This window comes from Phyllobates terribilis, unplaced genomic scaffold (genome assembly GCF_046119375.1).
Source record: "Phyllobates terribilis strain yellow unplaced genomic scaffold, ASM4611937v1 Scaffold_11__3_contigs__length_659146591, whole genome shotgun sequence".
NCBI lineage: Eukaryota > Metazoa > Chordata > Amphibia > Anura > Dendrobatidae > Phyllobates > Phyllobates terribilis.
The window spans coordinates 286056489-286081960 of record NW_027362771.1 but is presented as its reverse complement, the minus strand read 5'-3'; positions in this window follow the sequence as shown (position 1 = coordinate 286081960).

Genomic DNA, 25472 nt, shown 5'->3' with positions numbered 1-25472 from the left:
TTATACCTCTCTGAGCTCCACGTCTTTTCTGAAGGGCATTAAAAGCGTCTTGTTATAACACTCTGACCTCCACGGCTCTTGTAAGGGGCATTAAAAGCATCTTGTTATACCACTCTGACCTCCACGTCTCTTGTAAGGGGCATTAAAAGTGTCTTGTTATACCACTCTGACCTCCACGTCTATTCTGAGGGGCATTAAATGCATCTTGTTATACCACTCTGACCTCCACGTCTCTTCTGAGGGGCATTAAAAGCGTCTTGTTATAACACTCTGACCTCCACGTCTCTTGTAAGGGGCATTAAAAGTGTCTTGTTATACCACTCTGACCTCCACGTCTCTTGTAAGGGGCATTAAATACGTCTTGTTATACCACTCTGACCTCCACGTCTCTTCTGATGGGCATTCAAAGAGTCTTGTTATAACACTCTGACCTCCACGTCTCTTGTAAGGGGCATTAGAAACGTCTTGTTATACCACTCTGACCTCCACGTCTGTTCAGTGGCGCATTAAAAGCATCTTGTTATACCACTCTATCCTCTACGTCTCTTGTGAAGGGGCATTAAAAACGTCTTGTTATACCACTCTGACCTCCACGTCTCTTCTGAGGGGCATTAAAGGCGTCTTGTTATAACACTGTGACCTCCACGTCTCATGGAAGGGGAATTAAAAGTGTCTTGTTATACCACTCTGACCTCTACGTCTCTTGTAAAGGGGCATTAAAAGCGTCTTGTTATACCAATCTGACCTCCACGTCTCTTGTAAGGGGTCATTAAAAGCGTCTTGTTATACCACTCTGACCTCCACGTCTCTACTGATGGGCATTCAAAGTGTCTTGTTATACCACACTGACCTCCACGTCTCTTCCGAGGGGCATTAAAATTGTCTTGTTATACCACTCTGACCTCCACGTCTCTTGTAAGGAGCATTAAAAGCATTTTGTAATACCACTCTGACCTCCACGTCTGTACTGAGGGGCATTCAAAGCGTCTTGTTATAACACTCTGACCTCTACGTGTCTTGTAAGGGGCATTAAAAGCGTCTTGTTATACCACTCTGACCTCCACATCTCTACTGAGGGGCATTCAAAGAGTCTTGTTATAACACTCTGACCTCTACGTGTCTTGTAAGGGGCATTAAAAGCGTCTTGTTATACCACTCTGACCTCCACGTCTCTTCTGAGGATCATTTATAGCGTCTTTTTATGCCACTCTGACAGCCACGTCTCTTGTAAGGGGCATTAAAAGCATCTTATTATACCACTCTGACCTGTACGTCTCTTGTAAAGGGGCAAAAAAAGCGTCTTGTTATACCACACTGACCTCCACGTCTCTTGTAAGGGGCATTAAAAGAGTCTTGTTATACCACTCTGACCTCTACGTCTCTTTTACAGGGGCATTAAAAGCATCTTGTTAAACCACTCTGACCTCCACGTCTCTTGTAAGGGGCATTAAAAGCGTTATGTTTTACCACTCTGACCTCCACGTCTCTTGTAAGGGGCATTAAAAGAATCTTGTTATACCACTCTGACCTCCACGTCTCTTCTGAGGGGCAATAAACGCGTCTTGTTATACCACTTTGACCTCCTTGTCTCTTCCGAGGGGCATTCAAAGCATCTTGTTATACCACTCTGACCTCCACGTCTCTTCTGAGGGGCATTAAACGCATCTTGTTATAACACTCTGACCTCCACGTCTCATGGAAGGGGAATTAAAAGCGTCTTGTTATACCACTCTGACCTCTACGTCTCTTGTAAAGGGGCATTAAAAGCGTCTTGTTATACCACTCTGACCTCCACGTCTCTTGTGAGGGGCATTAAAAGCATCTTGTTATACCACTCTGACCTCCACTTCTCTTCTGAGGGGCATTAAAAGTGTCTTGTTATACCAATCTGACCTCCATGTATCTTGTAAGGTGCATTAAATGCGTCTTGTTATACAACTCTGACCTCCTCGTCTCTTGTAAGGGGCATTAAAGGCATCTTGTTATACCACTCTGACCTCCAAGTCTCTTCCGAGGAGCATTAAAAGCATCTTGTTATACCACTCTGACCTCCACATTTCTTGTAAGGGGCATTAAAAGCGTCTTGCTATACCACTCTGACCTCCACGTCTATTCTGAGGGGCATTAAAAGCGTCTTGTTATACCTCTCTGAGCTCCACGTCTTTTCTGAGGGGCATTAAAAGCGTCTTGTTATAACACTCTGACCTCCACGGCTCTTGTAAGGGGCATTAAAAGCATCTTGTTATACCACTCTGACCTCCACGTCTCTTGTAAGGGGCATTAAAAGTGTCTTGTTATACCACTCTGACCTCCACGTCTATTCTGAGGGGCATTAAATGCATCTTGTTATACCACTCTGACCTCCACGTCTCTTTTGAGGGGCATTAAAAGCGTCTTGTTATAACACTCTGACCTCCACGTCTCTTGTAAGGGGCATTAAAAGTGTCTTGTTATACCACTCTGACCTTCACGTCTCTTGTAAGGGGCATTAAAAACGTCTTGTTATACCACTCTGACCTCCACGTCTCTTCTGATGGGCATTCAAAGAGTCTTGTTATAACACTCTGACCTCCACGTCTCTTGTAAGGGGCATTAGAAACGTCTTGTTATACCACTCTGACCTCCACGTCTGTTCAGTGGCGCATTAAAAGCATCTTGTTATACCACTCTATCCTCTACGTCTCTTGTAAAGGGGCATTAAAAACGTCTTGTTATACCACTCTGACCTCTAAGTCTATTCTGAGGGGCATTAAAAGCGTCTTGTTATACCAATCTGACCTCCACGTCTCTTCTGAGGGGCATTTAAAGCATCTTGTTATACCACTCTGACCTGCACGTCTCTTCTGATGGGCATTCAAAGAGTCTTGTTATAAGACTCTGACCTTCACGTCTCTTGTAAGGGGCATTAGAAACGTATTGTTATACCACTCTGACCTCCACGTCTGTTCAGTGGCGCATTAAAAGCATCTTGTTATACCACTCTATCCTCTACGTCTCTTGTAAAGGGGCATTAAAAGCGTCTTGTTATACCACTCTGTCCTCCACGTCTCTTGTAAGCGGCATTAAAAGCATCTTGTTATACCACTCTGACCTCCACATCTCTTGTAAGGGGCATTAAAAGCGTCTTGCTATACCACTCTGACCTCCACGTCTCTTCTGAGGGGCATTAAAGGCGTCTTGTTATAACACTCTGACCTCCACGTCTCATGGAAGGGGAATTAAAAGCGTATTTTTATACCACTCTGACCTCTACGTCTCTTGTAAAGGGGCATTAAAAGCGTCTTGTTATACCAATCTGACCTCCACGTCTCTTGTAAGGGGCATTAAAAGCGTCTTGTTATACCACTCTGACCTCCACGTCTCTACTGATGGGCATTCAAAGCGTCTTGTTATACCACTCTGACCTCCACGTCTCTTCCGAGGGGCATTAAAAGTGTCTTGTTATACGACTCTGACCTCCACGTCTCTTGTAAGGGGCAATAAAAGTGTCTTGTTAGACCACTCTGACCTCCACATCTCTTCTGAGTGGCATTAAAAGTGTTTTGTTACACCACTCTGACCTCCACGTCTCTTGCAAGGGGCATTAAAAGAATCTTGTTGTACCACTCTGACCTCCAAGTCTCTTCTGAGGGGCATTAAAAGCGTCTTGTTATAATACTCTGACCTCTATGTCTCTTGTAAGGGGCATTAAAAGCGTCTTGTTATACCACTCTGACCTCTACGTCTATTCTGAGGGGCATTAAAAGCGTCTTGTTATACCAATCTGACCTCCATGTCTCTTCTGAGTGGCATTAAAAGCATCTTGTTATACCACTCTGACCTCCACATATCTTCTGAGGGGCAATTTAAGCGTCTTGTTATAACACTCTGTCCTCCACGTCTCATGTAAGGGGCATTAAAAGCGTCTTGTTATAACACTCTGACCTCCACGTCTCATGGAAGGGGCATTAAAAGCGTCCTTTTATACCACTCTGACGTCTACGTCTCATGTAAAGGGGCATTAAAAGCATCGTGTTATACAACTCTGACCTCCACATCTCTTGTAAGGGGCATTAAAAGCATCTTGTTATACAACTCTGACCTCCTGGTCTCTTGTAAGGGGCATTAAAAGCATCTTGTTATACCACTCTGACCTCCAAGTCTCTTCCGAGGAGCATTAAAAGCGTCTTGTTATACCACTCTGACCTCCACGTCTCTTGTAAGAGGCATTAAAGGCATCTTGTTATACGACTCTGACCTCCACGTCTATTCTGAGGGGCATTAAAAGCGTCTTGTTATACCTCTCTGAGCTCCACGTCTTTTCTGAAGGGCATTAAAAGCGTCTTGTTATAACACTCTGACCTCCACGGCTCTTGTAAGGGGCATTAAAAGCATCTTGTTATACCACTCTGACCTCCACGTCTCTTGTAAGGGGCATTAAAAGTGTCTTGTTATACCACTCTGACCTCCACGTCTATTCTGAGGGGCATTAAATGCATCTTGTTATACCACTCTGACCTCCACGTCTCTTCTGAGGGGCATTAAAAACGTCTTGTTATACCAATCTGACCTCCACGTCTCTTCTGATGGGCATTCAAAGAGTCTTGTTATAACACTCTGACCTCCACGTCTCTTGTAAGGGGCATTAGAAACGTCTTGTTATACCACTCTGACCTCCACGTCTGTTCAGTGGCGCATTAAAAGCATCTTGTTATACCACTCTATCCTCTACGTCTCTTGTGAAGGGGCATTAAAAACGTCTTGTTATACCACTCTGACCTCCACGTCTCTTCTGAGGGGCATTAAAGGCGTCTTGTTATAACACTGTGACCTCCACGTCTCATGGAAGGGGAATTAAAAGTGTCTTGTTATACCACTCTGACCTCTACGTCTCTTGTAAAGGGGCATTAAAAGCGTCTTGTTATACCAATCTGACCTCCACGTCTCTTGTAAGGGGTCATTAAAAGCGTCTTGTTATACCACTCTGACCTCCACGTCTCTACTGATGGGCATTCAAAGTGTCTTGTTATACCACACTGACCTCCACGTCTCTTCCGAGGGGCATTAAAATTGTCTTGTTATACCACTCTGACCTCCACGTCTCTTGTAAGGAGCATTAAAAGCATTTTGTAATACCACTCTGACCTCCACGTCTCTACTGAGGGGTATTCAAAGCGTCTTGTTATAACACTCTGACCTCTACGTGTCTTGTAAGGGGCATTAAAAGCGTCTTGTTATACCACTCTGACCTCCACATCTCTACTGAGGGGCATTCAAAGAGTCTTGTTATAACACTCTGACCTCTACGTGTCTTGTAAGGGGCATTAAAAGCGTCTTGTTATACCACTCTGACCTCCACGTCTCTTCTGAGGATCATTTATAGCGTCTTTTTATGCCACTCTGATAGCCACGTCTCTTGTAAGGGGCATTAAAAGCATCTTATTATACCACTCTGACCTGTACGTCTCTTGTAAAGGGGCAAAAAAAGCGTCTTGTTATACCACACTGACCTCCACGTCTCTTGTAAGGGGCATTAAAAGAGTCTTGTTATACCACTCTGACCTCTACGTCTCTTTTACAGGGGCATTAAAAGCATCTTGTTAAACCACTCTGACCTCCACGTCTCTTGTAAGGGGCATTAAAAGCGTTATGTTATACCACTCTGACCTCCACGTCTCTTGTAAGGGGCATTAAAAGAATCTTGTTATACCACTCTGACCTCCACGTCTCTTCTGAGGGGCAATAAAAGCGTCTTGTTATACCACTTTGACCTCCTTGTCTCTTCCGAGGGGCATTCAAAGCATCTTGTTATACCACTCTGACCTCCACGTCTCTTCTGAGGGGCATTAAACGCATCTTGTTATAACACTCTGACCTCCACGTCTCATGGAAGGGGAATTAAAAGCGTCTTGTTATACCACTCTGACCTCTACGTCTCTTGTAAAGGGGCATTAAAAGCGTCTTGTTATACCACTCTGACCTCCACGTCTCTTGTGAGGGGCATTAAAAGCATCTTGTTATACCACTCTGACCTCCACTTCTCTTCTGAGGGGCATTAAAAGTGTCTTGTTATACCAATCTGACCTCCATGTCTCTTGTAAGGGGCATTAAATGCGTCTTGTTATACCACTCTGACGTCCACATCTCTTGTAAGACGCATTAAAAGCATCTTGTTATACCACTCTGACCTTCAAGTGTCTTCCAAGGAGCATTAAAAGCATCTTGTTATACCACTCTGACCTCCACATTTCTTGTAAGGGGCATTAAAAGCGTCTTGCTATACCACTTTGACCTCCACGTCTATTCTGAGGGGCATTAAAAGCGTCTTGTTATACCTCTCTGAGCTCCACGTCTTTTCTGAGGGGCATTAAAAGCGTCTTGTTATAACACTCTGACCTCCACGTCTCTTGTAAGGGGCATTAAAAGCATCTTGTTATACCACTCTGACCTCCACGTCTCTTGTAAGGGGCATTAAAAACGTCTTGTTATACCAATCTGACCTCCACGTCTCTTCTGATGGGCATTCAAAGAGTCTTGTTATAACACTCTGACCTCCACGTCTCTTGTAAGGGGCATTAGAAACGTCTTGTTATACCACTCTGACCTCCACGTCTGTTCAGTGGCGCATTAAAAGCATCTTGTTATACCACTCTATCCTCTACGTCTCTTGTGAAGGGGCATTAAAAACGTCTTGTTATACCACTCTGACCTCCACGTCTCTTCTGAGGGGCATTAAAGGCGTCTTGTTATAACACTGTGACCTCCACGTCTCATGGAAGGGGAATTAAAAGTGTCTTGTTATACCACTCTGACCTCTACGTCTCTTGTAAAGGGGCATTAAAAGCGTCTTGTTATACCAATCTGACCTCCACGTCTCTTGTAAGGGGTCATTAAAAGCGTCTTGTTATACCACTCTGACCTCCACGTCTCTACTGATGGGCATTCAAAGTGTCTTGTTATACCACACTGACCTCCACGTCTCTTCCGAGGGGCATTAAAATTGTCTTGTTATACCACTCTGACCTCCACGTCTCTTGTAAGGAGCATTAAAAGCATTTTGTAATACCACTCTGACCTCCACGTCTCTACTGAGGGGTATTCAAAGCGTCTTGTTATAACACTCTGACCTCTACGTGTCTTGTAAGGGGCATTAAAAGCGTCTTGTTATACCACTCTGACCTCCACATCTCTACTGAGGGGCATTCAAAGAGTCTTGTTATAACACTCTGACCTCTACGTGTCTTGTAAGGGGCATTAAAAGCGTCTTGTTATACCACTCTGACCTCCACGTCTCTTCTGAGGATCATTTATAGCGTCTTTTTATGCCACTCTGATAGCCACGTCTCTTGTAAGGGGCATTAAAAGCATCTTATTATACCACTCTGACCTGTACGTCTCTTGTAAAGGGGCAAAAAAAGCGTCTTGTTATACCACACTGACCTCCACGTCTCTTGTAAGGGGCATTAAAAGAGTCTTGTTATACCACTCTGACCTCTACGTCTCTTTTACAGGGGCATTAAAAGCATCTTGTTAAACCACTCTGACCTCCACGTCTCTTGTAAGGGGCATTAAAAGCGTTATGTTATACCACTCTGACCTCCACGTCTCTTGTAAGGGGCATTAAAAGAATCTTGTTATACCACTCTGACCTCCACGTCTCTTCTGAGGGGCAATAAAAGCGTCTTGTTATACCACTTTGACCTCCTTGTCTCTTCCGAGGGGCATTCAAAGCATCTTGTTATACCACTCTGACCTCCACGTCTCTTCTGAGGGGCATTAAACGCATCTTGTTATAACACTCTGACCTCCACGTCTCATGGAAGGGGAATTAAAAGCGTCTTGTTATACCACTCTGACCTCTACGTCTCTTGTAAAGGGGCATTAAAAGCGTCTTGTTATACCACTCTGACCTCCACGTCTCTTGTGAGGGGCATTAAAAGCATCTTGTTATACCACTCTGACCTCCACTTCTCTTCTGAGGGGCATTAAAAGTGTCTTGTTATACCAATCTGACCTCCATGTCTCTTGTAAGGGGCATTAAATGCGTCTTGTTATACCACTCTGACGTCCACATCTCTTGTAAGACGCATTAAAAGCATCTTGTTATACCACTCTGACCTTCAAGTGTCTTCCAAGGAGCATTAAAAGCATCTTGTTATACCACTCTGACCTCCACATTTCTTGTAAGGGGCATTAAAAGCGTCTTGCTATACCACTTTGACCTCCACGTCTATTCTGAGGGGCATTAAAAGCGTCTTGTTATACCTCTCTGAGCTCCACGTCTTTTCTGAGGGGCATTAAAAGCGTCTTGTTATAACACTCTGACCTCCACGTCTCTTGTAAGGGGCATTAAAAGCATCTTGTTATACCACTCTGACCTCCACGTCTCTTGTAAGGGGCATTAAAAGTGTCTTGTTATACCACTCTGACCTCCACGTCTATTCTGAGGGGCATTAAATGCATCTTGTTATACCACTCTGACCTCCACGTCTCTTTTGAGGGGCATTAAAAGCGTCTTGTTATAACACTCTGACCTCCACGTCTCTTGTAAGGGGCATTAAAAGTGTCTTGTTATACCACTCTGACCTCCACGTCTCTTGTAAGGGGCATTAAAAACGTCTTGTTATACCACTCTGACCTCCACGTCTCTTCTGATGGGCATTCAAAGAGTCTTGTTATAACACTCTGACCTCCACGTCTCTTGTAAGGGGCATTAGAAACGTCTTGTTATACCACTCTGACCTCCACGTCTGTTCAGTGGCGCATTAAAAGCATCTTGTTATACCACTCTATCCTCTACGTCTCTTGTAAAGGGGCATTAAAAACGTCTTGTTATACCACTCTGACCTCTACGTCTATTCTGAGGGGCATTAAAAGCGTCTTGTTATACCAATCTGACCTCCACGTCTCTTCTGAGGGGCATTTAAAGCATCTTGTTATACCACTCTGACCTCCACGTATCTTCTGAGGGACATTAAAAGCGTCTTGTTATAACACTCTGTCCTCCACGTCTCATGTAAGGGGCATTAAAAGCGTCTTGTTATAACACTCTGACCTCCACGTCTCATGGAAGGGGCATTAAAAGCGTCCTTTTATACCACTCTGACGTCTACGTCTCTTGTAAAGGGGCATTAAAAGCATCGTGTTATACCACTCTGACCTCCATGTCTCTTGTAAGGGCATTAAAAGCATCTTGTTATACCACTCTGACCTCCACGTCTCTTCTGAGGGGCATTAAAAGTGTCTTGTTATACCAATCTGACCTCCACATCTCTTGTAAGGGGCATTAAAAGCATCTTGTTATACCACTCTGACCTCCACGTCTCTTGTAAGAGGCATTAAAGGCGTCTTGTTATACGACTCTGACCTCCACGTCTATTTTGAGGGGCATTAAAAGCGTCTTGTTATACCACTCTGACCTCCACGTCTTTTCTGAGGGGCATTAAAAGAGTCTTGTTATAACACTCTGACCTCTACGGCTCTTGTAAGGGGCATTAAAAGCGTCTACCACTCTGACGTCCACGTCTCTTGTAAGGGGCATTAAAAGTGTCTTGTTATACCACTCTGACCTCCACGTCTATTCTGAGGGGCATTAAATGCATCTTGTTATACCACTCTGACCTCCACGTCTCTTCTGATGGGCATTCAAAGAGTCTTGTTATAAGACTCTGACCTTCACGTCTCTTGTAAGGGGCATTAGAAACGTCTTGTTATACCACTCTGACCTCCACGTCTGTTCAGTGGCGCATTAAAAGCATCTTGTTATACCACTCTATCCTCTACGTCTCTTGTAAAGGGGCATTAAAAGCGTCTTGTTATACCACTCTGTCCTCCACGTCTCTTGTAAGCGGCATTAAAAGCATCTTGTTATACCACTCTGACCTCCACATCTCTTGTAAGGGGCATTAAAAGCGTCTTGCTATACCACTCTGACCTCCACGTCTCTTCTGAGGGGCATTAAAGGCGTCTTGTTATAACACTCTGACCTCCACGTCTCATGGAAGGGGAATTAAAAGCGTATTTTTATACCACTCTGACCTCTACGTCTCTTGTAAAGGGGCATTAAAAGCGTCTTGTTATACCAATCTGACCTCCACGTCTCTTGTAAGGGGCATTAAAAGCGTCTTGTTATACCACTCTGACCTCCACGTCTCTACTGATGGGCATTCAAAGCGTCTTGTTATACCACTCTGACCTCCACGTCTCTTCCGAGGGGCATTAAAAGTGTCTTGTTATACCACTCTGACCTCCACGTCTCTTGTAAGGGGCAATAAAAGTGTCTTGTTAGACCACTCTGACCTCCACATCTCTTCTGAGTGGCATTAAAAGTGTTTTGTTACACCACTCTGACCTCCACGTCTCTTGTAAGGGGCATTAAAAGCATCTTGTTATACCACTCTGACCTCCAAGTCTCTTCTGAGGGGCATTAAAAGCGTCTTGTTATAATACTCTGACCTCTATGTCTCTTGTAAGGGGCATTAAAAGCGTCTTGTTATACCACTCTGACCTCTACGTCTATTCTGAGGGGCATTAAAAGCGTCTTGTTATACCAATCTGACCTCCATGTCTCTTCTGAGTGGCATTAAAAGCATCTTGTTATACCACTCTGACCTCCACATATCTTCTGAGGGGCAATTTAAGCGTCTTGTTATAACACTCTGTCCTCCACGTCTCATGTAAGGGGCATTAAAAGCGTCTTGTTATAACACTCTGACCTCCAGGTCTCATGGAAGGGGCATTAAAAGCGTCCTTTTATACCACTCTGACGTCTACGTCTCTTGTAAAGGGGCATTAAAAGCATCGTGTTATACAACTCTGACCTCCACATCTCTTGTAAGGGGCATTAAAAGCATCTTGTTATACAACTCTGACCTCCTCGTCTCTTGTAAGGGGCATTAAAAGCATCTTGTTATACCACTCTGACCTCCAAGTCTCTTCCGAGGAGCATTAAAAGGGTCTTGTTATACCACTCTGACCTCCACGTCTCTTGTAAGAGGCATTAAAGGCATCTTGTTATACGACTCTGACCTCCACATCTATTCTGAGGGGCATTAAAAGCGTCTTGTTATACCTCTCTGAGCTCCACGTCTTTTCTGAAGGGCATTAAAAGCGTCTTGTTATAACACTCTGACCTCCACGGCTCTTGTAAGGGGCATTAAAAGCATCTTGTTATACCACTCTGACCTCCACGTCTCTTGTAAGGGGCATTAAAAGTGTCTTGTTATACCACTCTGACCTCCACGTCTATTCTGAGGGGCATTAAATGCATCTTGTTATACCACTCTGACCTCCACGTCTCTTCTGAGGGGCATTAAAAGCGTCTTGTTATAACACTCTGACCTCCACGTCTCTTGTAAGGGGCATTAAAAGTGTCTTGTTATACCACTCTGACCTCCACGTCTCTTGTAAGGGGCATTAAAAACGTCTTGTTATACCACTCTGACCTCCACGTCTCTTCTGATGGGCATTCAAAGAGTCTTGTTATAACACTCTGACCTCCACGTCTCTTGTAAGGGGCATTAGAAACGTCTTGTTATACCACTCTGACCTCCACGTCTGTTCAGTGGCGCATTAAAAGCATCTTGTTATACCACTCTATCCTCTACGTCTCTTGTGAAGGGGCATTAAAAACGTCTTGTTATACCACTCTGACCTCCACGTCTCTTCTGAGGGGCATTAAAGGTGTCTTGTTATAACACTGTGACCTCCACGTCTCATGGAAGGGGAATTAAAAGTGTCTTGTTATACCACTCTGACCTCTACGTCTCTTGTAAAGGGGCATTAAAAGCGTCTTGTTATACCAATCTGACCTCCACGTCTCTTGTAAGGGGTCATTAAAAGCGTCTTGTTATACCACTCTGACCTCCACGTCTCTACTGATGGGCATTCAAAGTGTCTTGTTATACCACACTGACCTCCACGTCTCTTCCGAGGGGCATTAAAATTGTCTTGTTATACCACTCTGACCTCCACGTCTCTTGTAAGGAGCATTAAAAGCATTTTGTAATACCACTCTGACCTCCACGTCTGTACTGAGGGGCATTCAAAGCGTCTTGTTATAACACTCTGACCTCTACGTGTCTTGTAAGGGGCATTAAAAGCGTCTTGTTATACCACTCTGACCTCCACATCTCTACTGAGGGGCATTCAAAGAGTCTTGTTATAACACTCTGACCTCTACGTGTCTTGTAAGGGGCATTAAAAGCGTCTTGTTATACCACTCTGACCTCCACGTCTCTTCTGAGGATCATTTATAGCGTCTTTTTATGCCACTCTGACAGCCACGTCTCTTGTAAGGGGCATTAAAAGCATCTTATTATACCACTCTGACCTGTACGTCTCTTGTAAAGGGGCAAAAAAAGCGTCTTGTTATACCACACTGACCTCCACGTCTCTTGTAAGGGGCATTAAAAGAGTCTTGTTATACCACTCTGACCTCTACGTCTCTTTTACAGGGGCATTAAAAGCATCTTGTTAAACCACTCTGACCTCCACGTCTCTTGTAAGGGGCATTAAAAGCGTTATGTTATACCACTCTGACCTCCACGTCTCTTGTAAGGGACATTAAAAGAATCTTGTTATACCACTCTGACCTCCACGTCTCTTCTGAGGGGCAATAAAAGCGTCTTGTTATACCACTTTGACCTCCTTGTCTCTTCCGAGGGGCATTCAAAGCATCTTGTTATACCACTCTGACCTCCACGTCTCTTCTGAGGGGCATTAAACGCATCTTGTTATAACACTCTGACCTCCACGTCTCATGGAAGGGGAATTAAAAGCGTCTTGTTATACCACTCTGACCTCTACGTCTCTTGTAAAGGGGCATTAAAAGCGTCTTGTTATACCACTCTGACCTCCACGTCTCTTGTGAGGGGCATTAAAAGCATCTTGTTATACCACTCTGACCTCCACTTCTCTTCTGAGGGGCATTAAAAGTGTCTTGTTATACCAATCTGACCTCCATGTCTCTTGTAAGGGGCATTAAATGCGTCTTGTTATACCACTCTGACGTCCACATCTCTTGTAAGACGCATTAAAAGCATCTTGTTATACCACTCTGACCTTCAAGTGTCTTCCAAGGAGCATTAAAAGCATCTTGTTATACCACTCTGACCTCCACATTTCTTGTAAGGGGCATTAAAAGCGTCTTGCTATACCACTCTGACCTCCACGTCTATTCTGAGGGGCATTAAAAGCGTCTTGTTATACCACTCTGACCTCCACGGCTCTTGTAAGGGGCATTAAAAACATCTTGTTATACCACTCTGACCTCCACGTCTCTTGTAAGGGGCATTAAAAGTGTCTTGTTATACCACTCTGACCTCCACGTCTATTATGAGGGGCATTAAATCCGTCTTGTTATACCACTCTGACCTCCACGTCTCTTCTGAGGGTCATTAAAAGCGTCTTGTTATACCACTCTGACCTCTACGTCTCTTGTAAAGGGGCATTAAAAGCATCTTGTTATACCACTCTGACCTCCACGTCTCTGGAAAGGGGCATTAAAAGCATCTTGTTATACCACTCTGACCTCCACGTCTCTACTGAGGGGCATTAAAAGCGTCTTGTTATAACACTCTTACCTCCACGTCTCTTGTAAGGGGCATTAAAAGCATCTTGTTATTCCACTCTGACCTCCACGTCTCTTCTGAGGGGCATTAAAAGCGTCTTGTTATACCACTCTGACCTCCACGTCTCTTGTAAGGGGCATTAAAAGCGCCTTGTTATACCACTCTGACCTCCACGTCTCTTGTAAGCGGCATTAAAAGCGTCTTGTTTTACCACTCTGACCTCCACGTCTCTTGTAAGGGGCATTAAATGCATCTTGTTATACCAATCTCACCTCCAAGTCTCTTCCGAGGGGCATTAAAATCGTCTTGTTATACCACTCTGACCTCCACGTCTCTTGTAAGGGGCATTAAAAGCGTCTTGTTATACCACTCTAGCCTCCACGTCTATTGTGAGGGGCATTAAAAGCATCTTGTTATACCACTCTGACCTCCACGTCTCTTCTGAGGGGCATTAAAAGCATCTTGTTATAACACTCTGACCTCCACGTCTCTTAGAAGAGGCATTAAAAGCGTCTTGTTATACTACTCTGACCTCTACGTCTCTTGTAAAGGGACATTAAAAGCATCTTGTTATACCACTCTGACCTCCACGTCTCTTGTAAGGAGCATTAAAAGCGTCTTGTTATACCACTCTGACCTCCACGTCTCTTCTGAGGGGCATTAAAAGCATCTTGTTATACCACTCTGACCTACACGTCTCTTGTAAGGGGCATTAAAAGCATCTTGTTAAACCACTCTGACCTCCACGTCTCTTGCAATGGGCATTAAAACCATCTTGTTATACCACTCTGACCTCCAAGTCTCTTCCGAGGGGCATTAAAAGCGTCTTGTTATACCACTTTGACCTCCACGTCTCTTGTAAGGGGCATTAAAAGCATCTTGTTATACCATTCTGACCTCCACGTCTATTTTGAGGGGCATTAAAAGAGTCTTGTTATACCACTCTGACCTCCACGTCTCTTCTGAGTGGCATTAAAAGCATCTTGTTATAACACTCTGACCTCCACGTCCCTTGTAAGGGGCAATTAAAGCATCTTGTTATACCACTCTGACCTCCACGTCTCTTGTAAGGGGCATTAAAAGCGTCTTGTTATACCACTCTGACCTCCAAGTCTCTTCTGAGGGGCATTCAAAGCATCTTGTTATAACACTCTGACCTCCACGTCTCTTGTAAGGGGACATTAAAACCGTCTTGTTATACCACTCTGACCTCCACGTCTGTTCTGTGGGGCATTAAAAGCGTCTTGTTATACCACTCTATCCTCTACGTCTGTTGTAAAGGGGCATTAAAAGCATCTTGTTATACCACTCTGGCCTCCACGTCTCTTGTAATGGGCATTAAAAGCATCTTGTTATTCCACTCTGACCTCCACGTCTCTTGTAAGGGGAATTAAAAGCGTCTTGCTATACCACACTGACCTCCACGTCTCTTGTAAGGGGCATTAAAAGCGTCTTGTTATTCCACTCTGACCTCCACGTCTCTTATAAGGGGCATTAAAAGCATCTTGTTAGACCACTCTGACCTCCACGTCTCTACTGAGGGGCATTCAAAGCGTCTTGTTATATCACTCTGACCTCCACTTCTCTTGTAAGGGGCATTAAAACCGTCTTGTTAAGCTGCTGGGACCTTCACGACTCTTCGAACGGTCAATGCATTTCCTCAAAAGTTTTGGAAGCTTTTGCTTGGAAGTCATGAGCATATACTATGGGAGACCCACTCCCCAATAATGTTACTAATGTTTGTAATATGTTGTACTGCATGGCTCTTGTAAGAAGCATTGCTAGTTGCTCCGTCCTAATATTTGGAAGCTTTTGCTTGGAAGGCATAAGCAAAAAGTATGGGAGACCCACTCCCCAATTATGGGACTAATGTTTGTAATATGCTGTCCTGCATGGCTCTTGTAAGGGGCATTAAAAACGTCTTGTTAAGCTACTGTGACCTCCACGTCTCTTCCGAGATGCATTAAAACCGTCTTGTTAAGCTACTGTGACCTCAACATCTATTCCACGGGGCATTGATATTGTCTTTTTATTTCACTGTAACTTCCACCACTCTTCCAAGGGGCATTAAAACTGTCTTGTTAAGCTACTGTGACCTCAACTTCTATTCCACGGGGCATTGATATTGTCTTTTTATTCCACTGTAACTACCACCACTCTTCCAAGGGGCATTAAAACCGTCTTGTTAAGCTACTGTGACCTCCACGTCTCTTCCAAGGGGTATTGAAATGTTGTTTTTAATTAGCTTACTTCTAATTTCCACGACTCTTCCAACGGGCATTGCATTTCCTCCTAATTTTAGTCAGCTTTTGCTTTTCAATGCAGAGGTGAAAACTAAGGGATACACACTCCCCAATAATGGGTAGAAGGTTTTTAGTACGCTATAATCCACGTCTGTTTCAAGGGGCATTGCAATTCCTCTTAATTTTTGGAAAGCCTTCCTTTCACTGCTTAGGCCAACAGTGCACAGGAGACCCAGTTGCTATAAATGGATAAAAAAGGTTTAATTAAGGCCCTCTGACCTCCATGTCATTTCCAATGGGCATTGGAGTGCCTCAAAATTTTTGGTAGGCATTGCACTCACTGTATGCCCTATAACTGTGTAGCCGAACCACTCCTTTTGTTACAGAAACATATCCTACAAGACATATGTGGTTGACTGGCCTGATATTGATTTGAATGGTCCCTGTTCCTCCTGCTCTTTCTCCTTTGCCACTAACTCATCCATCATTTATCAACTGAAGCTTTGTTTTAACGGGAGTCATAGAACTTGGATAGTAGCAGGAAAACATCCAGCAATCCTCGGAGGAGGTAGGATATGCACCAAAATGCTGACCACCTCAGGCCTAGCCGCTACTACATACATGCTCTTGCATTCCTTGAAAACAAAGCAGATGCTAACTTCTATCATCATCATCATGCTCCTCACCTTGGCACAAACAACTCCCCTGATGGAGATGCCAGGGCCCACCGGAGGAGTCGGGTTCTCTGGTGGGCTCGTCCAGTGTTGCCCTAAAGCAGGCCAGTGTAAGAAAAGTCTGTGTGGATGTTCCGCGGAGAAATCGGGGCGGTTCGGGACCGTTTATGGACACCCGGACTCCCCCAGGCGGCTGGGGACCGAGCGTGGACACCCGGCCGCTGGGGACTGAGTATGGATAAAAGGGCCGCCGATGCAGCCATGACATGGTGGCCGGCGTCTGCCTCCACATGCCTAAAAGGCCCAATTTCAAGTGCAAGCAAGCTGGCAGTATGGTATTGCAGCCTGGGGGTGGGTGTGTGGCAGGTTGCACACTTACGGTTGCATTCCAAGAAAACAAAGCAGATGCTAACTTCTATCATCATCATGCTCCTCACCTTGGCACAAACAACTCCCCTGATGGAGAAACCAGGGCCCACCGGAGGAGTCGGGTTCTCTGGTGGGCTCGTCCAATGCTGCCCTAAAGCAGGCAAATCTAAGAAAAGTCTGTGTGGATGTTCCTGGGAGAAATCGGGGCGACTGGGGACCGTCTATGGACACCCAGCCGCCCCCAGGCTGCTGGGGACCGTGTGTAGAAACCCGGCCGCGGGGCGGCTGGGGACCGAGTGTGGACACCCGGCTGCCCCCTGGGGCTGCGGACCGAGCGTGGACACCAGGCCGCCGGGCGGCTGGAGACTGAGTATGGATACCTCGCTGCCAAAGCAGCCATGAGGTAGTGGCCAGCTTCGGCCTCCTCAAAACTAACAGGCCCCATTTCAAGTGCAAGCTAGCAGTATGGTATTGCAGCCTGGGGGTGGGTGGGTGGTTGGCTGCATATTTGCGCTTGCATTGCGAGGAATGGTTGAGGTACAATTGAACACTGCCCTGGGACAAGGACTTGCACGGGGATAGTTGCAAGTCTGCATCTTCTGATGCGGCAAGGATCACTTCTGATGGGCACACTTTTAGGCAGTGACCTGGGAGTCAGAGATGCTTCCAGGGGTCTTCCCCATGCCGTCTCCTTGTCTTTTCAGCACTCTATGCATGTGTCACACAGCACATGGCCAGATAAGGTTGTAAAATGTTAAAATGACATTTCCCGGTGAATGCATTTGTCACAGTTGAAAGTAGTGTTGAGCCACCCCCGTAGTGTTCGGGTTCGGTTCGGTTCGTCGAACACCGGGATGTTCGAGGAACTGTTCGTCGAACTGTTCGTCGAACACCTTAGAACACCGTCGAACACCGTTAAAACCAATGGCAGGCAAACAAAAACACATAGAAACACATAGAAAACACCTGCAAAGGTGTCCAAAAGCTGACAAACTGCTCAGAAGACACTCTCTTTAAAAAAGCCGGCCGGCAAATTTAGCAGCGGCATACACCGGTACCCGACAATTTAGACAAGAAGGAATAGAGCATCACACATAGATTAGATAGATAGAAACATGTCAGTCACACATATAAGAAGCACAGTGACAGTGTTGCTTACTGTACTTGTCATTTAGTGTAAAGGATTTATCAAAAAAAATAATAGTGTTTTCATGCACCGTCTCTTTAAAAAAGCCGGCCGGCAATTCAGCATCTGTACCCGACAATTTAGAACAGAAAGAATAGAGCTTCACACATAGATTAGATAGATAGAAACATGTCAGTCACATATATAATAAGTACAGTGATAGTGTTGCTTACTGTACTTGTCATTTAGTGTAAAGGATTTATTTAAAAAAATAATAGTGTTTTCATGCACTGTCTCTTTAAAAAAGCCAGCCGGCAATTCAGCAGCGGTACCCGACAATTTAGAACAGAAAGATAGAGCATCACACATAGATTAGATAGATAGAAACATGTCAGTCACATATATATGAAGTACAGTGATAGTGTTGGTTACTGTACTTGTCATTTAGTATTAAAATAAAGGATTTATTATTAAAAAAATTGGCGTGGGGTTCCCCTTAATTTTAGGCTCTAGCGGAGGTTAAGCAGACGGCTGGGGCAGATGTTTGAAGCCTGGGAAGGGGGTAATACCCACGGAGCTTCCCAGGCTACTAATATCAGCCCCCAGCTGAATACATAGCCTTTACTAGCTATTAAAATGGGGGACCCCCCCCAAAAAATGACGTGGGGTCCCCCCTAATTTAATAGCTAGCAAAGGCTAGGCAGACAGCTGGGGGCTGATATTAATAGCCCAGGAAGGGAGCCATGAATATTGGCCCCCTCCCAGGCTAGAAACACCAGCCGTCAGCCGCCCCAGAAATGGCGCATTCATAGGATGCGCCAATTCTGGCACTTAGCCTCGCTCTTCCACGCTGCCCTGGTGCGGTGGCAGGGGGTAATAGGGTTGGGGTTGATGTCAGCTTATAATGCCAGCTGACATCAAGCCCAGGTTAGTAATGGAGAGGCGTCTATAAGACACCCCCATTACTAACCCCATAGTCAAAGTTAAAAAAAACACAAACACCCAGAATAAAGTCCTTTAATTGAAATAAACACACAATCCTTTATTGTTCTAAATTAAACCATACTTACTATCACGCCCATTCCAGCTGAAGCCAACGATCTCCTGCAATAAAAGAAAAATAATAAAGCAACCTCATCCTTACCTTTCCATGGTTCCCACGACAGCTTCAGCTCTGCTACATCGAGATGACAGGCTGGACCGCAGCAGAACGCTGCCATCCAGCCTGTCATCCCGCAGACACTGAGAAGCGCAGGCTTGCTTGCGCTGCTCAGCGTCTCTCTGTGACGACATCCAGATGAGCCGAGTTCATGTCCAATGAACTCGGCTCACCTCATGCACGTCACTGACAGCGTGGGAAAATTCTCACGCTGAAGCGCTGATTGCAGGAGAATTTTCCCACGCTGTCAGTGACGTGCAGGAGGTGAGCTGAGTTCATTGGACATGAGCTCACCTCATGCACATCACTGACAGCGTGGGAGAATTCTCCTGCACTCAGCACTTCAGCGTGAGAATTTTCCCACGCTGTCAGTGACGTGCATGAGGTGAGCCGAGTTCATTGGACATGACCTCGGCTCATCTGGATGCCGTCACAGCGAGACAGTGAGGAGCGCAAGCATGCCTGCGCTTCTCAGTGTCTGCGGGATGACAGACTGGATGGCAGCGTTCTGCTGCGGTCCAGCCAGTCATCTCGATGTAGCAGAGCTGAAGCTGTCGTGGGAACCATGGAAAGGTAAGGATGAGGTTGGTTTATTATTTTACTTTTATTGCAGGAGATCGTTGGCTTCAGCTGGAATGGGTGTGATGGTAAGTATGGTTTAATTTAGAACAATAAAGAATTGTGTCTTTATTTCAATTAAAGGACTTTTTTCTGGGTGTTGTGTTTTTTTTAAATACTTTACTAGAAATTCATGGCGGTCATGTCTAATACTGGCGTGACCCCATGAATTTTGGGCTTGGGGCCAGCTGATAATACCATGCTGGCCCTAACCCCTTTATTACCCAGTGAGCCACCGCACCAGGGCCCTGGATGAGTTGGGTACAGCGCCAGAAGATGGCGCTTCTATGAACGCGCCATTTTCTGGGGTGGCTGCGGACTGCAATTTGTAGCGGGGGGGGGCCCAGAAAGCTTGGGCCTCCCTGCGCTGCAGATTCCAGCCCCCAGCTGCCTAGTTGTACCTGGCTGGACACAAAAATAGGGCGAAGCCCCACGTACTTTTTTTTTAATTATTTCATGAAATTCATGAAATAATTAAGAAAAAAAGGCTTTCCCTATATTGTTGTGTCCGGCCAGGTACAAATAGGCAGCTGGTGGTTGGGGGCAGCCCGTTCCTGCCTGCTGTACCTGGCTGGACACAAATATAGTGCGAAGCCCCACTTCAATTTTTTTAAATTATTTCAGGAAATTCATGAAATAATTTTAAAAAAATTGACGTGGGGCTTCGCACTATATTTGTGTCCAGCCAGGTACAGCAGGCAGGAACGGGCTGCCCCCAACCACCAGCTGCCTATTTGTACCTGGCCGGACACAACAATATAGGGAAGCCCTTTTTTTCTTAATTATTTCATGAAATAATTTAAAGAAAATTGACGTGGGGCTTCGCCCTGTTTTTGTGTCCAGCCAGGTACAACTAGGCAGCTGGGGGCTGGAATCCGCAGCGCAGGGAGGCCCAAGCTTTCTGGGCCACCCCCGCTGCAAATTGCAGTCCGCAGCCACCCCGGAAAATGGCGCGTTCATAGAAGCGCCATCTTCTGGCGCTGTACCCAACTCATCCAGGGCCCTGATGCGGTGGCTCACTGGGTAATAAAGGGGTTAGGGCCAGCTTGGCATTATCAGCTGGCCCTAAGCCCGAAATTCATGGGGTCACGCCAATATTAGACATGACCACCATGAATTTCTAGTAAAGTATTTAAAAAAAACACAACACCCAGAAAAAAGTCCTTTAATTGAAATAAACACACAATTCTTTATTGTTCTAAATTAAACCATACTTACCATCACGCCCATTCCAGCTGAAGCCAACGATCTCCTGAAATAAAAGAAAAATAATAAAGCAACATCATCCTTACCTTTCCATGGTTCCCATGACAGCTTCAGCTCTGCTACATCGAGATGACAGGCTGGACCGCAGCAGAACGCTGCCATCCAGCCTGTCATCCCGCAGACACTGAGAAGCGCAGGCTTGCTTGCGCTCCACAGTGTCTCTCTGTGAGGGCATCCAGATGAGCCGAGTTAATGTCCAATGAACTCGGCTCACCTCATGCACGTCACTGACAGCGTGGGAAAATTCTCCTGCACTCAGCGCTTCAGCGTGGGAGAATTCTCACACTGAAGCGCTGAGTGCAGGAGAATTCTCCCACGCTGTCAGTGACGTGTAGGAGGTGAGCTGAGTTCATTGGACATGAGCTCACCTTATGCACGTCACTGACAGCGTGGGAAAATTCTCCTGCACTCAGCGCTTCAGCGGGAGAATTCTCACGCTGAAGCGCTGAGTGCAGGAGAATTCTCCCACGCTGTCAGTGACGTGCAGGAGGTGAGCTGAGTTCATTGGACATGAGCTCACCTTATGCACGTCACTGACAGCGTGGGAGAATTTTCCTGCACTCACCGCTTCAGCTTGAGAATTTTCCCACGCTGTCAGTGACGTGCATGATGTGAGATGAGTTCATTGGACATGAACTCGGCTCATCTGGATGTCGTCACAGAGAGACGCTGAGCAGCGCAAGCAAGCCTGCGCTTCTCAGTGTCTGCGGGATGAGAGGCTGGATGGCAGCGTTCTGCTGCGGTCCAGCCTGTCATCTCGATGTAGCAGAGCTGAAGCTGTCGTGGGAACCATGGAAAGGTAAGGATGAGGTTGCTTTATTATTTTTCTTTTATTGCAGGAGATCGTTGGCTTCAGCTGGAATGGGCGTGACGGTAAGTATGGTTTAATTTAGAACAATAAAGGATTGTGTCTTTATTTCAATTAAAGGACTTTATTCTGGGTGTTTGTGTTTTTTTTAACTTTGACTATGGGGTTAGTAATGGGGGTGTCTTATAGACGCCTCTCCATTACTAACCTGGGCTTGATGTCAGCTGGCATTATAAGCTGACATCAACCCCAACCCTATTACCCCCTGCCACCGCACCAGGGCAGCGTGGAAGAGCGAGGCTAAGTGCCAGAATTGGCGCATCCTATGAATGCGCCATTTCTGGGGCGGCAGACGGCTGGTGTTTCTAGCCTGGGAGGGGGCCAATATTCATGGCTCCCTTCCTGGGCTATTAATATCAGCCCCCAGCTGTCTGCCTAGCCTTTGCTAGCTATTAAATTAGGGGGGACCCCACGTCATTTTTTTTGGGGGGTCCCCCATTTTAATAGCTAGTAAAGGCTATGTATTCATCTGGGGGCTGATATTAGTAGCCTGGGAAGCTCCGTGGGTATTACCCCCTTCCCAGGCTTCAAACATCTGCCCCAGCCGTCTGCTTAACCTCCGCTAGAGCCTAAAATTAAGGGGAACCCCACGCCAATTTTTTTAATAATAAATCCTTTATTTTAATACTAAATGACAAGTACAGTAACCAACACTATCACTGTACTTCATATATATGTGACTGACATGTTTCTATCTATCTAATCTATGTGTGAAGCTCTATTCTGTCTGTTATAAATTGTCGGGTACCGCTGCTGAATTGCCGGCCGGCTTTTTTAAAGAGACAGTGCATGAAAACACTATTATTTTTTTAAATAAATCCTTTACACTAAATGACAAGTACAGTAATCAACACTGTCACTGCACTTCTTATATATGTGACTGACATGTTTCTATCTATCTAATCTATGTGTGATTCTCTATTCCTTCTATTCTAAATTGTCGGGTACCGCTGCTGAATTGCCGGCTGGCTTTTTTAAAGAGACGGTGCCTGAAAACACTATTATTTTTTTTGATAAATCCTTTACGCTAAATGACAAGTACAGTAAGCAGCACTTTCACTGTACTTCGTATATATGTGGCTGACATGTTTATATCTATCTAATCTATGTGTGAAGCTCTATTCTTTTGGTTCTAAATTGTCGGGTACAGGTGTATGCCGCTGCTGAATTGCCGGCTTTTCATGTTTCACTGTTGGCACTGTTCCCATCGATTTGGGCAATCACTGTAATGCCACAACCACCATGGCTGTGGCATTACAGTGAGTGGCAGACAATCCCTGCATGATTGGTGCTCTAAATAGCGCCAGACATGCAGGACACGCTTTTGGTGCACGAACAGTTATCGAACATAACCTCGAACAGCCGAATTTTTTGCAAATCGTTCGGGTTCGTCGAACAACTCGAACACCGCCCAAAACAGCTCGAATTTGAGATTGGCGAACAGTTCTAGTCGAACACCGCTCATCTCTAGTTGAAAGCAATACAAAAGTGCAAAAACGCATAAAAAATGCTACTTGTGAACATAGCCCAAGGTGTGGATGAGTATTTTTGTTTTTAGTTATTTATTTTACCTTATATACAAGTCTTTACCCTGGAAAATAAATTCCTTCACTTATTTCACAGGAAAAAAAGTTTCACTTTCGTTTTTGAACATTTTATTATGAGCCTGTAAAAGTGGCTTAATCCCTCTGAACACATTGTTGACAACAGTGAACTGGGGGTCAGAAATGCTTCCTGGGGTGATCCCCATGCTGTCCCCATGTCATTTCAGCACTGTCACTATAGTTTTGGGCACTTTTTAGGCTTTCTACAGACTGACGTGGGTGCCGCAGCAAAAATGCTCAGGTCTCCCATAGACTAACATTGGGCTCATTGCTCGGGTCGAGCACCCGAGTATCACTGCAAGCTCGGGCCGAGCTTCGAGCACCCGAGCATTTTAGTGCTCGCTCAACACTAGTAGACACAAGGAAAGTGCCATCAATTGACCCAGAGTACAAGCTGTATAATTATTATTACTATTACAGCGACGTTTGTGTATTGTGTTTCTGTCTTTGTTTTTTTTCTGTTTAATGGCCATGTGTGAACATGCTCTTACATGCTGCATGCACACCAATTTACATTCCAGTTCAGTTTTTCAGAGTTGGGAAATGGCCTGATCTGCGATGTGTTTTGAGAAATAACGTGCATAAGCAAAGCCACTGTTTAGGCTACTGAATGTCATCATTAAGCAAAACTCATACAGCTTTCCCACAGACTGAAAGAGGAGTATCAAGACAGCAAAAACTTCCTGTCTTCACCAAGAGGACAACTGTCCATGTTCTCTTCCTCATTATTAGAGATGAGCAGTGTTCGACTCGAACTGTTCACCAATCTCAAATTCGATCTGCTTTGGGCGGTGTTCGAGCCGTTCAGCGAACATGAACAATTTGAAAAAAATTCGGCTGTTCGATAACTGTTCGTGCACCAAAATCATGACTGGATTTTTTCTCAGTAATGCTGAAAATTAATGATAATACGCAGTTTGAGTGTACAGCGGCGTGGGGGAGGGGCAGGGGATGGATCTCTGCATAAATAATGAAGATCTCCATTTTTTTTTCTCTTTCCCGCATTTACAGTGGGGAGGTGCAATCTGTCAGCCTATCAGCAGCGCACACACGGAGCAAACTGCTTTTTTTCACACAAGCAAGGGCATGTGTCATTGGCAGTCTATGTCACATGTCCTTGCCCTATAAGACCCAGGCATTTTCCACGTAGCCACCATTTTCTCACTGCTGCAGCTGCGTGTTAGACGGCACCGCTGTTGCTGTGTGCGCTATACTTTGAGTGTTAATTTCAAGCCAATTTTGGCACAAATCTACAGATAGCTTGGGAGTAGGGAATAGTTGTGATTGCAGTCCTTTTAAGGACTAGGTTACAGCATTTCCTACAACTTTTATCAGGCAGGTCTGTGCTCTTAAATAGATAGATTGTGGGAGTAAAGACTAATTGTAATTGCAGTCCTTTTGAGGGCTAGGTTACATCAGTTCCTATCACTTTTATCAGGCAGGTCTGTGCTTTTAAATAGATAGGTTGGGAGTAAAGACTAGTTGTAATTGCAGTCCTTTTGAGGCTAGGTTACATCAGTTCCTATCACTTTTTGCCAGGCATTTCTGTGCAAGTGCTGTGCAAGATTTTTTCACCGCATTTGGCTAAATATAGCTAAGCAAATCCTTTTTGGCCTCTTGCAGTGTGTGTTAGTCAGTGGAGTAGCCTATCTCTGTTGCAAGCTACACCACCAGTGTATAGAATACAAATTTTTTTACTGCAGTGTGGGCTTGGGCTTGTAGTAGTGTGTGGGACTTGTTCTATTAGTCTATCTATACTAACCTCCACCAGGTTGCAAATTCAAAATAATTTTTATCTGCATCTACCTCTGAAAATATATTTGGGCTTGGGCTTGTAGCAGTGTGTGGGACTTGTTCTATTAGTCCATCTATACTAACCTCCATCAGGTTGCAAATTCAAAATAATTTTTATCTGCATCTAGCTCTGAAAAAATATTTGGGCTTGGGCTTGTAGCAGTGTGTGGGACTTGTTCTATTAGTCCATCTATACTAACC